Raw genomic sequence first — 13,655 nt, 5'->3', positions numbered from 1 at the left:
TGTCTTACAGTAGCCCCCTTAGTCCTTCTTTTAGGTTTGGTTTTGAGTCTATGAAGTTCCTGAGCTGTTGTTTATCCACAAAATAGTGTATCGTTCCTTCAAGTTTGAGTGAAACTTTGGTCAGGTAAAGTATTCTTGATGAAGCATTCATTTCATTGAGTTTTTTCACTATATCCCCCACTGCCTTTGGGCTTGGAGGGTTTCCTCTGATCGGTCTGCTGTAAATCTAAGGGGTTCTCCTTTGTATGTGGTTTCCTTCTTTGACCTTGCTGCTTGCAGTATTGTGTCTCTATCTTTGGCATCCATCATTCTAACTGTGATATGTATTGGAGTTTTTCTTTGTTAGGCTCTCTTTTAGCTGGCACCCTTCAGGCTCCTTGAATATGGATGTCCACATTCTCCAGTTCTGAGAGTTTTTTAGCAATGATTTCTTTAACTGTGGCTTTTTCATTGGGGTTGCTTCCCTGTCCTTCTGGTATTCCAATAATTCTGAAGTTGTTCCTCTTGAAATCTGATTCGCCCTAGAGCTATTTTGAGATCTCTTCCCATTGTTTTTTGTTGCTTGTAGGCTTCCTGCAGCTCATCTTCAAGCTCACTGATTCTGTCTTCAGCTGTAGCCATTCTACTGTTGAGAGCGGCTACTGAGATTTTTTTTTCATCTACCGAGTCCTTTATTCATGACACTTCTTTTTGTAGTTTTTTTTTTTTATTTCTGCTTCCATTTCTTCCTGTATTTTTTGACTGTCTGTTCCTCTGTTTCTTTCATGTCCTCCTTTAATTACTGGATAACAGTTGCATCATTTCTTTGAGTTCATTGACCATCTTCAGCATTTCATTTCTAAATACTTTATTGGAGAACTAAGCTTTGTGGCTAACACTTATAGAAGCTTCTGGACTCTTTTCACTGTCCTCTTCTTGTGGGGGGGATTTGCACTGTTTCTTCATGTTATTGTGGTTGTATGGAGCTGTTCCCTATCACTATTCCCTCTTGTTTTGAGGAAGGATCTGGATGAGTTCGGTTTATGGTGCTCGCCCTTGTTCCCCTTTTCTCTCAGGTGTTCCACTGAAACTTATATAGGTCTCTACTGAGGTTTTCAGATGATGTGATCTTTTATATTGGGCCTGTATAGATACTTGTGATCACCAGTATTTTGATGAAATTGGAGTAGACTAATAAACTATTTGTCTGCTGTATTTAAGGTGCGCCAGGATACTCCTTACAAAATTGAGTGGTCAAGACTGACATGTGACTCCAGATTGCTGAAGAAGAGAAAAATAACTGTGTTTTTGGCATATCAAATATGCTACGGGGAGCTTACCAGGCTCTGCTGTGAGGGCAGGATACTCTCGGTAGCTTGCAGGGCTCTCCGAGAGGGACAGAGGAATCGAACCTAGGTCGGCTGTGTGCAAGGCAAACACCCTACCTGCTGTGCTACTGCTCCAGCCCAAATAGACAAAAACAGCCCAAACAGACAAAATAGAAATTAAAATGCTGCAGGCATCAAACGAGAAGTCCACAGTAGCAAACAGAAATAAAAGCCGAATGTCTGTACCCAAGAGACTCCATAAGGTATGCAGGACAGCTATGGCCAAATCCTCACAGCTCATACACAGACTGTGAGAGAGAGAGGACAGAAAAACCACAACTCAAGCCACAGGAGCCCACCAACAGCCAGCACCTGCTACTGCCGACTTCCCCGTGCCTGAGTCTTCAGGGAGACCTCAGACACCCCACTCAGGCCCTGGGTCTCTGAGCAGATAGTCCACCTCCAGCCTCTCAACACATCCCTTTGGGAACAGAAGCTGTTCAGGCCCTGCCCTGAGTAGGGAACCCAGGTGGCTACACACATCTTCTCCATCTGCACTCAGATTCTTGTACAAGTCCCACCTGATCAGCGGGTCAGCCATGTTGAAGTCCACAGTCACCCCATGGTCACTGCACAAGTGCTCACAATGTTGAATCTTCTCAGTAATTTTACCAGAGTGTAACAGGCAGAATCTTCTTCTCAGATTCAAGGGTGAGAAGAGTCTGCCTGTTACACTCTGGTAAAATTGCCAGGGTGGTTCAGTCTTTTGAACCACCTGGCAAGCTCCCCGCGACGTATTCAATATGCCAGACACAGTAACAACAAAGTCTCCAATGTAGACGTTACTGGGCCCGCTCGAGCAAATCGACGAACAACGGGAGGGCCTTTACCTTTATGAAAGCTCAATTCCTAGTTGTTTTTTTTTATGAACTCCACCTTACTTTCCCCCCCATTTTTTATAATTTTATTTATTGGATCACCATGAGAGCAGTTACAAAGCTTTCAGGTTTAAGTCTCGGTCATACAATGAAACACCCTTACCTTCACCAGTGCCCATTCTCCACCCAAAAAAACCCCAGTATACCCCCAGTCCACACCCTCCCCCTACCTGTGGGGTAGATGATTTCCACATTACTCTCTCTCTCTCTCTACTTTGATTACATTCAATATTTTGACACCAGACCCACCATATTATTTGGGATTTTACCCCAACACTCAGATCTGCTAAAAAGGCAACAGTAGACAATTTGTTTTCTATTGCTGGTTATGAATAACATATGATGTCGCATGGCTACAGTAGTGGCTGCGCAATTTTGAAATTCCAAAATTTTAACAATTAAATCTGGAGGGATTTCTACCAAAACCTTCTGGGTTTAGAGATTTGTTCCTGTGTCTCTGGGATCATGGTCGTTAAGCAGCTTGATCAGGAGCCAGAGAGGCCGTTTGTGGACAGCAACCCGGGGTCTCGTTGGGATGGGGAGGAAAGGGCTGGCTCCACCCCAATTTCTAGTTTTTTGAGGAATGCCCATGTTGTTTTTCAGAAAGGCCATACCAGTTGGCATTCCCACCAACAATGAAAGAGAGTTCCTTTCTTCCCACATCCATGCCAATACTGGTTGTTCTTGTTCTTTTTGATGTGTACCAGTCTCTGAGGTGTAACATATCTCATTGTTGTTTTGATTTGCATCTTCCTGATGATTAGGGTTGTAGAGCATTTTTTATGTGCCTTTTGACCATTAGTATTTCTTTTTTTGAGGAAGTTTCTATTCATTTCTTCTCTCCATTAAAGATGGACCCCTTTAAATTATCTAGCAGATGAGAAAAAAATTAAAAGAGTGAATAAAAGGTTAAAGGATTTTTTTGACACCTACATGAGAGCTAACACATTTCCAGAAGAAACACATGGGAATGAGACAAAAGGGTAAGGGAAAAATTCTTCACTGTCACTGTTACTGTCCTTCCGCTGTTCATCAATTTGCTCAAGCAGGCAAATAGTGAGACTTGTTGTTACTGTGTTTGGCATATCGAATACATCACGGGTAGCTTGCCAAGCTTTCTCATTTGGGCGAGATACTCTCAGTAGCTTGCTGGCTCTCCGAGAGAGATGGAGGAATCAAACTTGGGTCAGCCAGGTCAGCCACATGCAAGGCAAACCCCCTACCCGCTGTGCGATGGCTCCAGCCCAGCAAAAACTTATTGAAATAATAATAATAAAAAAAACGCTGAAATTTCTCACTATAGCACTGTCCTCCTGTTGTTTATCGATTTGCTTGAGTGGGCACCAGTAACGTCTCCATTGTGAGACTTGTTACTGTTTTTGGCATATCGAACACACCAGCTTGCCAGGCTCTGTCATGCGGGCGGGATACTCTCAGTAGCTTGCCAGGCTCTCTGAGAGGGACAAAGAAATCGAACTCAGGTTGGCCGTGTGCAAGGCAAACACCCTACCTGCTGTACTATCGCTCCAGCCCCTTAAAAAGCCTTTTTTACTGAGATACATTGTAATCATTTATCAAAATATATATATAATAAGAATATTTTTAAAACAGGAAAATAGAAAAGACCCATCATTTACAAGGGAATTGTTATAAAAGTTCCACAAATTTCTCACAAAACATTTTTTTATGGGAACAGAGAGTAAAGTGCCTGCTTTCTGTGCATCTGAACCTATTTTAATGCCTGGCACTATGTCTGGTCCCCTGCACACCAACAAGGGTCACTTATGAGAATAGATCCGGAGCAGACCCTGAACCTGTTGTGGGTATACCCTCCCAAATTTTAAAATCACTAAATTTCTAGAACATTAAAATGTTTTGGGAGGTATGGTGCCGCCAGCAGGTCAATCTGTACCTGTGAGGCAAGTGCTTCAGCAGCCTGATGGCACCGTCAGGCTTTCAGATACCCCAAAATTGCTGCTGTGCCCTTAGTTAGACCCCAAAAACTTGGGCCAAAGTTTACCAAGAAAGTAAACGGCCAAAAGTTAGGTATGTGGAAGACATACCCACAAACCACCTCTGTCTCAGCTATATAATTGGAGGCATTGCCTCTCTGGTTCATGATGGAACTGCTTAACGGCCATGATCCCAAAGACTCAGAAACGAATCTCGGAACCCAAAGGCTTTTGGCAATAATGCGTCCTGTTCCTGCAGTAGGTTACTGGTGCTAGGCCACTCCAGGTGGAAATTGGTTTTGTGCCTTGGCCTGCTCCCCCTGGTGGCCCGGTGACCACCATCCTCCAGAGGTTACTGGACAGTCAGGTTTGGGCCTGCAGTGACGAGACACACGGGGCCTCACCAGATGGGGGTGGAACCGGCCCTTTCCTCCCCATCCCAACGAGACCCCAAGTCGCCGCCTACAAATGGCCTCTCTGGCTCCTGATCAAGCTGATTAATGGCCATGATCCCAGAGACTCAGAAACAAATCTCGAAACCCAGCAGCTTTTGGCAGAAATGCATCTGGGCCGCTTACAAGGTGGCCCCTGCCTCAGAGCTTACTGGAAAGCCAGGTATGAGCTGGTGGTGATGGGGCAACTGCAGTCTCATGGGAAGGGGGACGGTACCGGCTTGTCCTTCATGCCCTGCTGAGGTCACGAGTTGCCCCCCCCCCCCCCACAAGCGGCTCTCTGGCACGGCCATGGCTCCAGAGGCAAAAGGACTTAATCCAGAGCTCGGTAGCATGCAACAGAAAAGTGAATGGACCATGCATTAAACTACGGTGCCAAGCCTCCCCAGGAGGGAAAGGGTGTTGCTCTCTTCAGCCTTTTCCCCCCACCCCGGCAGCAGGGTGGCTGCCACCTCAGAGCTTATAGGAAAGCCAGGTTGGTGATGGGGCAATTACAGTCTCATGGGAAGGGGGAGGTACCGGCTCGTCCTTCACACCCTACTGAGGTCATGAGTTGCCCCCCCATGAGCGGCTCTCTGGCACAGCCATAACACCAGACGCACAGAAACCAATCTCATAATTATCTGCCTCTTTGCAGAAATCCAAAATCGCGGCCGTGTGACATTATATGATTCTCATAACCAGCTATAGAAAACAAAGTATTTCACAATGCCTTTTCAGCAATTCTGATTGTTGGGGGGGAAATTCTAAACAATAATGGTGGATCTTTTGTCGAAATAATGAATGTAATCAACGTTGAGAAGAGTTAAGTAGAAATCACCTGCCTCACAGGCATTGGGAGGGATGGGAGGGGGTATATTGGGGTTCTTGGCGGTGAAAAATGAGTTCTGGTGAAGGGAAAGGTGTTTGATCATTGTGTGACCAAGACTTAAACCTGAAATCTTAATAACTTTTCCCACAGTGATTCAATAAATAAATATAAGAAGAAAATAAATAAATAAATAAATAAATTATGAAAACAAAGTAAGGTGGAGTTCATGCCCAATTCAATCAGCTAACCAGTGGCTGAATAAATAGCAGTACTCCTACATTAAAAAATAAAATAAAATGTTTTGAACAAGAGAGATAGTACAGGTGTTAAAGCACACTCAGCCAACTCTGGTTCAATCCCTGGTACCATATCATTGTTTGGAATGGTCCCTGAGCAAAGAGCCAGGGGTAATTCATGAGCATCACCAAGTATGGCTCACAACCCCACAATCAAATATTGTGGACCAGAAGACACTGGGGTGTGATGATATATTCATAGTATTAAAAGGGAAATAAACTACCAACAATAATTTAACTGACAAAACTGTCCTTCAGAAACAGTATACTGACAAACTTTATTTTTACAGGTAAAAGCTAAGAGAGTTCATCACCACTATAAAAACAAACCCCAAAATTAGTTGGAAGAAGGATAGTGAATATTAGAGCAGAAATAATGAAATTGAATGAAAAGAAAATGAGTTACTTTTTAAAAAATAACATAAAATTAACAATTTTTAGCAAATTAAGAAAAAAGAATGAGGACCCAAATGAATAAAACTTAAAAAGAAGATACTTCAGCTGATACTAGAGAAATAAAAATAATCAGTGAAAGTGCTATAAGAAATTTATATACCAACAAGTTACATAAGCTAAAGACATTAATAAATCCTAAAAACTCAACAAGTCTAAATAATAAAAATAGAAATTATGAACACACCAATAATGAGTAAGAAGATTGAAAAGTTCCTTAATAAGGAAAATCCCAAGACAAAGTTGTTTACTGGTGAATTTTAGTAAGCATTTAAAGAACTGATGCCAATATTTACCAAATATTAAGAAACTTGAAGAGTAGGGAGCACTCCACACAAGTAAAAATTATCCTGTTACCAACATCAGAAAGATAACAAAAGAAAAGAAAATTACAGGTCATTGGTATAAAAATTCAGCACAATAGCAGGAAAGCATGACTATTCCCTGGGTTCCCTTAGAGCCATATGGAAGACCTCCCACAAAAAGTATCCTACATCATGATAAAGTGGAGTTTATCCTTGGTTTGCTAGGATGGTTCATTAAAAGAAAATCAATCACACAAACAAAATGAAAATAAAATTATTTACTAATCTTAGCAGATATGGAGAAAGCATTTGATACTCAACACAACTTGTAATAAAATATCTTAGAAAATTAAAGATATAAAAACACAGTTATATCATACTAAACTGTGAAAAGCTGAAAGCCTTATCTTTAAGGTCATCACTTTCACTATCTTTATCCAACAAAATATTGCAAGTTCTAGTCAGAGAAATGAGGCAAGGAAAGAAAACAAACAAAGAAAAATAACATATTGGAAATGAAGTAGAATTGCTACTATTTGCAAATGACATCTTATATATAAAAAATACTTTTAAAAATTCCACCCAGAATGTTTTCTTGTTCAGCTCATGATCCTAGCTCCTTTGCATGGCCAAGTCTGGGTAACTAAACACAAAAGAAAACAATAAAGCAAAAAATGTGGGTTTACTGAAAATATGTCATATTTTTAAAAGTTAGCAAAATGGCAGATCAGTCATTGTAAATAATTGCTTTAAATATAAATGAATTAAGACCTCCAATCAAAAGACACATTACAATGGGTAAAGAATGCAAATACTTTTTTTTTACAATAACTTGCTTCAGAACCAATTACACAAATATATTGAAAGTAAGTGAAAATAAGTATGTATTCTGTGCCAAAAAACCTCCAAAGACCAAAAATATGCAAGTGGAGCTACATCACTCAAAATATTAGTTGAGGCAGTAAATAAGATCTTTTAATAGGCAAATGGAGTCTCTTCGACAACTGGTCCCTAAAAAACTGGAGATTCAAGTGCAAGAGCACAAAACTTAAATCTTAACTTACATTCACAGAAACTGACTGAAACTGACCAATGTCTAAATTTATTGATTCAAATGATAAAACTCAGGAAAAAAATACTGGTAAATAATTCTTGACATTTGATATGACCCAAAAGCACAGCACAAAAGAACTTCATGTTTAAATTCCCTCCTTGTGTTTATGTTCCTTCAATTTTCTCCATTTTTAACAGTGAAGGACCCTCCCCTTCCAGGAATGCTCACCATGGCACCTCATAAGAGTTGATGTTGCTAGGCACATTTTTTTTTCTGTTGTATACTTTTCTACTGTAGCTTTTCACCCCCCCCCCCCCATTCCATAGATTGTTGAAAGTTCCTAGAAATAAATGGCTTCACAAGGGATAGGAACATTTGATTCTGGCTCCTCTCAGCTCATCAGAGGAGTAATTGCCTAGTTAATTGCTCAAGATATATAAAATACCCATTTTATATTTGCAAGGCTTTATTACCAAAGTGTTACTATTCTACTGATGAAGTCTTTGAGTTTTTCCCAAGGGAAACAACTCTGCCAGACGCTGTTGAGGTCGTAGATCTCTCCCTATTGGAGACAGGGTATCACAACTCTACTAGATTCAAACCCCAACTGAGTTGAGATCAACATGGACAACCTAAATATATGGGCTAATGCTTTCGAGGGATCAGTAGATGACAACATCTAAGGTCTTTCTGAACAAAACCCAGCTAGACAAGACAAGGAGATAACCTGGAACTGTATCACTGTATCACTGTCATCTCCTTGATCCTCAAATTACTTGAGCGGGTGCCAGTAACGTCTCTATTCCTCCCAGCCCTGAGATTTTAGCAGCCTCTTCTTACTCGTCTTTTCCTAATGATTGGAGGCTCTTTCAGGGTCAGGGGAATGAGACCTGTTGTCGTTACTGTATTTGGCATATCGAATACACCATGGGGAGCTTGCCAGACTCTGCCCGTGTGGGTGGGATACTCTCGGTAGCTTGCCAGGCTCTCCGAGAGACATATATTTATATATTTTTCTCTATAATTTGTTATTACTGTCTGAAACCCATCAGATATGGTGTAGTAATAGGGGAAAATGGGAAGGAAGTGTCTTATAATGTGTCGCGTGGCCGCAAAGCAGAACTAAAAACAAAACTAAAAACAAAATTTCATACTTTCATAGTACTGTAGCACTGCAGCACTGTCCTCCCATTGTTCACCAATTAGCTCAAGCAGGCCCAGAAACGTCTCCATTGTGAGACTTGTTGTTACTGTGTTTGGCATATAGAATACACCACGGATAGCTTGCCAGACGTTGCCGTGTGGGCAAGATACTCTCGGTAGCTTGCTGAGCTCTCTGAGGGGGCAGAGGAATCGAACCCGGATCAGCCAGGTTGACCGCGTGCACGGCAAATGCCCTACCTGCTGTGCTATCTCTGAATTCAAATTATTTTCAATAATTTTGTTCAGAGAAATAAGAAGAATGGAGTTAACTGGTTACCAATAGTGTTTAATCTAACTTTGAATTTCTTCCTTTGGCCACAAAGATAAATAAGCTCATAGTCATTGCACGAGACACTAAAATACACACAAAAAAATTTTTTTTGATGCTCTAAGCTCAATTCTTACCTGATATTTCTGGTTTAAGGCACCCTAGAAGGATAAAAGGAGTCCCAAATGCCTTGGAGTATGATAACAAAGCCAAATCTTTAGAGGAGGCAGATTTTAGAAGACAACCATGAATTTTCTAGAATCTTTGAATATTCTGAAGGAGAGCTGTTATTGATTTGGACTTTTGTATGTATCTTCTGTTATATTTTTAATTAATTTTTAATTTATTAAGTTATCATGATCTACAACATTATTCATACTAGATTTTGAGGCATACTATTATTGCATTTTCTTTTTTTGAACAAAGATTGTTTTTGAGTAACCATATTCCCTATAGTATAGGCAATTGAGATTCCTCAGTGTGCCTTGTGAAGTTACAACTAGACCTGCTGTTTTGAAATTGTAAAACTAAAGGAGATTACATTAAAGGATCAATTCCATTGTCCCTAGATCTGGTAGTTTAGAGACCCAAACCTCCACCTCTCTAATTTGGTAGCTTAAAGGCCTGAACCTCCACCTCACCAAAGATGCCTTTTATTTTCCTATTTTGTTTTTCTTTTAAATGTGTTCTTTTGTTATTCAGGTATCATAGCTTACAATACTATTGAAGACCTTGTTTAGAGTTGCAGAGCTACTATACTAATCCCTCCCTTAGTGTTTCAAGGTCTCTTCACCATTATTCAATGATCGTTCTCCCCTCCTGCTTCTCCCAGTTTCCTTAGTTCCCAGTTCTATAAATTAGTTCCCAGGATTGGTTTGCACCAGGGATTGTCCAATTCTCCGTTTGGTGTAACTTTTATTTTATTAAGGCTGAGTTCCCTTTATCTGTTATCATTTTTGCTAAGTCAGAGGCCTAAAGGAAAACTACTAAGAAATCCCAAATCCTTCTATATAAAATTGGTAAGTCCATGGCTTTCCTATATACAAATAACAAAAGAGAAGAAAGAGATATTTAAAAAAAACAATCCCGTTCACAATAATGCCTCAGAAAATCAAGTACCTCGGAATCAGCTTAACTAGAGAGGTGAAGGACCTATACAAAGAAAATTACAAAACACTACTTCAAGAAATAAAAAAGGAAACTAGGAAATGGAGACATATCCCCTGCTCATGGATAGGGAGAATTAACATTATCAAAACAGCAATACTCCCAAAAGCACTATACATATTTAATGTAGTCCCTATCAGGACACCCATGACATTTTTCAAAGAAATAGAAAAAACACTCCTAAAATTCATATGGAACAATAAACCCCCACGAAGAGCTAAAGCAATCCCTGGAGTAAAGAAGATGGGTGGCATCACCTCCCCCAACTTCAAACTGTATGACAAAGCAGTAGTAATTAAAACAGCATGGTATTGGACTAGAAACAGACCCTCAGACCAATGGAACAGAGTTAAATATTCTGTCACAGACTCTCAAATATATGATCACTTAATTTTTTAGCTTACACGAAGGCCATTTATTAACAGAAAATAATTTCAGGAGTCCTTTTCACAGATGGTGACCATGGCAACCCCCCCCCCCTTTCTGCGGATGCTGTCAGAGGGGATGGGGGTGACATCCTTGATCCTCCCAATCTTCATTCCTGAGCGTGCAAGGACTCTAAGGGCTGACTGCGTCCCAGGTCCAGAAGTCTTGGTCCGATCTCCTCCTGTAGCCTGGAGCTTGATGCAGAGAGCAGTGATGCCCAGTTCTTTGCATTGCTGGGCCACATCCTGGGCAGCCAACATGGCAACTTGCAGAGAGAACTCATCGTGGTCTGCCTTCACCTTCATCCCACCAGTCACATGACAGATGGTTTCCTTGCCATAAAGATCAGTGACCAACAAAAGTGTCATTAAAGGATGCAAAGATGTGGCAGACACCAAACACATTTTCTCCTTCAGCCACCTGAGGTCCACGACAAATGACCTGTTCTTTCTTTTCCTTCACTTTGGGAGGTGCCATTTCTGCGACTCCTCACTAGACGCCGCCACCAGCATGATCATTTAATCTTTGATAAAGGAGCAAGAAATGTGAAGTGGAACAAGGAAAGCCTCTTCAACAAGTGGTGCTGGGGAAAAATGGACAGCTACCTGCAAAGAAATGAACTCTGACCTCTGTCTAACACCAGGCACAAAAGTCAGATCAAAGTGGATTAAAGACCTCAATATCAGACCCGAATCCGTACGGTACGTGGAGGAAAATGTAAGCAGAACCCTCCATGACATTGAAGCTAAAAGCATTTTTAAGGATGAAACACCAATGACCAAGCAAGTAGAAACAAATGTAAACAAATGGGACTAAATTAAACTAAGAAGCTTCTGCACCTCAAAAAAAAAAAGTGACCAAAATATGGAGAGTGCTCACAGAATGGAAAAGAATATTTACCCAATACCCATCTGATAAGGGATTAATACCCAGGATATACAAGACATTAGTAGAATTGTACAAATAAACCCCTTAAATTCCATCAAAAAATGTTGAGAATAAATGAACAGAAGATTTCTCAAAAAAGAAATTCAAATGGCCAAAAAACACATGAAAAATGCTCTACATCCCTAATCATCAGGGAGTTGTAAATCAAAATAACAATGAGATATCATCTCACACCACAGAGACTGATGCACATTTGATAGAACAAAAGCAACCAGTGTTGGTGTGGATGTGGAGAGAAAGGGCCGCTCTTTCACTGTTGGTGGAGATGTCAACTGGTACAGCCTTTTTGGAAAACAATATGGGAATACCTCAAAAAATTGAGAAATTGAGTTTCCATATGACCCTGCAAACCACTTCTGGGAATATATCCCAAGGGTGCAAAAGAGCACAGTAGAAGTGACATCTGCACCTGTACTGTTCACAATAGCCAGAATTTGAAAACAACTCGAGTGCCCGAGAACAGATGACTGGTTAAAGAAAATACATCTACACAATGGAATACTATGCCACTGTTAGGAAAGATGAAGTAACGAAATTTGTTTATAAGTGGATGGTCATGGAGAGTATCATGCTACGTGAAATGAGTCATAAAGAGAGGGACAGACGTAGAATGACTGCATTCGTTTATAAAATATAAAATAACATAATATGTGACTGACACCCAAGGACAGTAGAGAAAAGGACCAGGAAGACTGTTCCATAGTTAAAAGCCTTTCTCATGAGTTTGGGGCGAAGGCAGCTGGAATAGAGAAGGGATCACTAAGTCAATGAGGGTTGGAGGGATCGTTCGGGATGGGAGATGTGTGCTGAAAGTAGAGAAAGGATCAAATGTGATAGCCTCTCAGTATCTATATTGTAAACCATAATGCCCAAAATTAGAGAGAAAGAGTATGGGGGAAATTGTCTTCCATAGAGACAGGGGGAGGGTTGGAAAGGGGGCATATACTGGGGGCATTTGTGGTGGAGAATGTGCACTGGTGGAGGGATAGGTGTGCGACTGAATCTCAAACATGAAAGCTTTGTGACTGTATTTCACAGTGATTCAATAAAATAAATAAAATGAATAAGTTTAGTGAACCTATCATTTATTATTCTGACGAGAAAGATTCTAACAGATTTTAGATATAAGTTATCGGAATTAACCAGACAAATCGCTCCACCAACTAAGAACGGCCATGCACCACTACCCACGGAATCGAGAAAGAGCTATCAATCTGTCAATCCTGTCCGTGTCCGGGCCGGGTGAGGTTTCCCGTGTTGAGTCAAATTAAGCCGCAGGCTCCACTCCTGGTGGTGCCCTTCCGTCAATTCCTTTAAGTTTCAGCTTTGCAACCATACTCCTCCCGGAACCCAAAGACTTTGGTTTCCCGGAAGCTGCCCGGCGGGTCATGGGAATAACGCCGCCGCGCCGCATCGCCAGTCGGCATCATTTATGGTCGGAACTACGACGGTATCTGATCGTCTTCGAACCTCCGACTTTCGTTCTTGATTAATGAAAACATTCTTGGAAAATGCTTTCGCTCTGGTCCGTGGGCTAGAGCAATAGCACAGCGGGTAGGGCGTCTGCCTTGCACGCAGCCAACATGGCCGACCCGAGTTCGATTCCTCCGCCCCTCTCGGAGAGCCCGGCAAGCTACCGAGAGTATTCGATATGCCAGACACAGTAACAACAAAGTCTCCAATGGAGACGTTACTGGGCCCGCTCGAGCAAATCGACGATCAACGGGAGGACCTTTACTTTACTTTACTTTAGATATAAGTAACTGCCCTTTAACATGGAGTTTTGGAAATTATTGTTGCAAAGTGTTTCCCCACTACCTCCGAAGGGTGAAACTGTATAACCTAATTGATATTTTCATGCTGTATGGAAGACCATGAATGGATTTGATCTAGTTCTCATGAGGACCCAGATTAAAAAAGTCTAACTTTCTGAATTCTACTTCCAGGCACACAGCAATCTTCCATTTACCTCACTCAGTGCACTTTGCCTGGTCTTTCTTTTTAATCTTACTGATGTCCTCTACTTATTGACTCTGCCTTTGAGTTATTCTACCTCCTATGATTTAGGCAATTGA

At 41.1% G+C, this 13,655-nt stretch overlaps 1 pseudogene; it reads right to left on the bottom strand.

Moving 5' to 3' along the window:
• Positions 1–10,624: 10,624 nt before the first annotated feature.
• LOC130032016 (40S ribosomal protein S14-like) lies at positions 10,625–11,124 on the bottom strand (annotated as a pseudogene).
• Between the last annotated feature and the right edge of the window lie 2,531 nt (positions 11,125–13,655).

Source organism: Sorex fumeus, unplaced genomic scaffold (genome assembly GCF_029834395.1).
Source record: "Sorex fumeus unplaced genomic scaffold, SorFum_2.1 ptg000047l, whole genome shotgun sequence".
Lineage (NCBI taxonomy): Eukaryota > Metazoa > Chordata > Mammalia > Eulipotyphla > Soricidae > Sorex > Sorex fumeus.
Note: the sequence above shows the minus strand (reverse complement) of the source record. Positions and strands in the feature narration are given on the sequence as shown.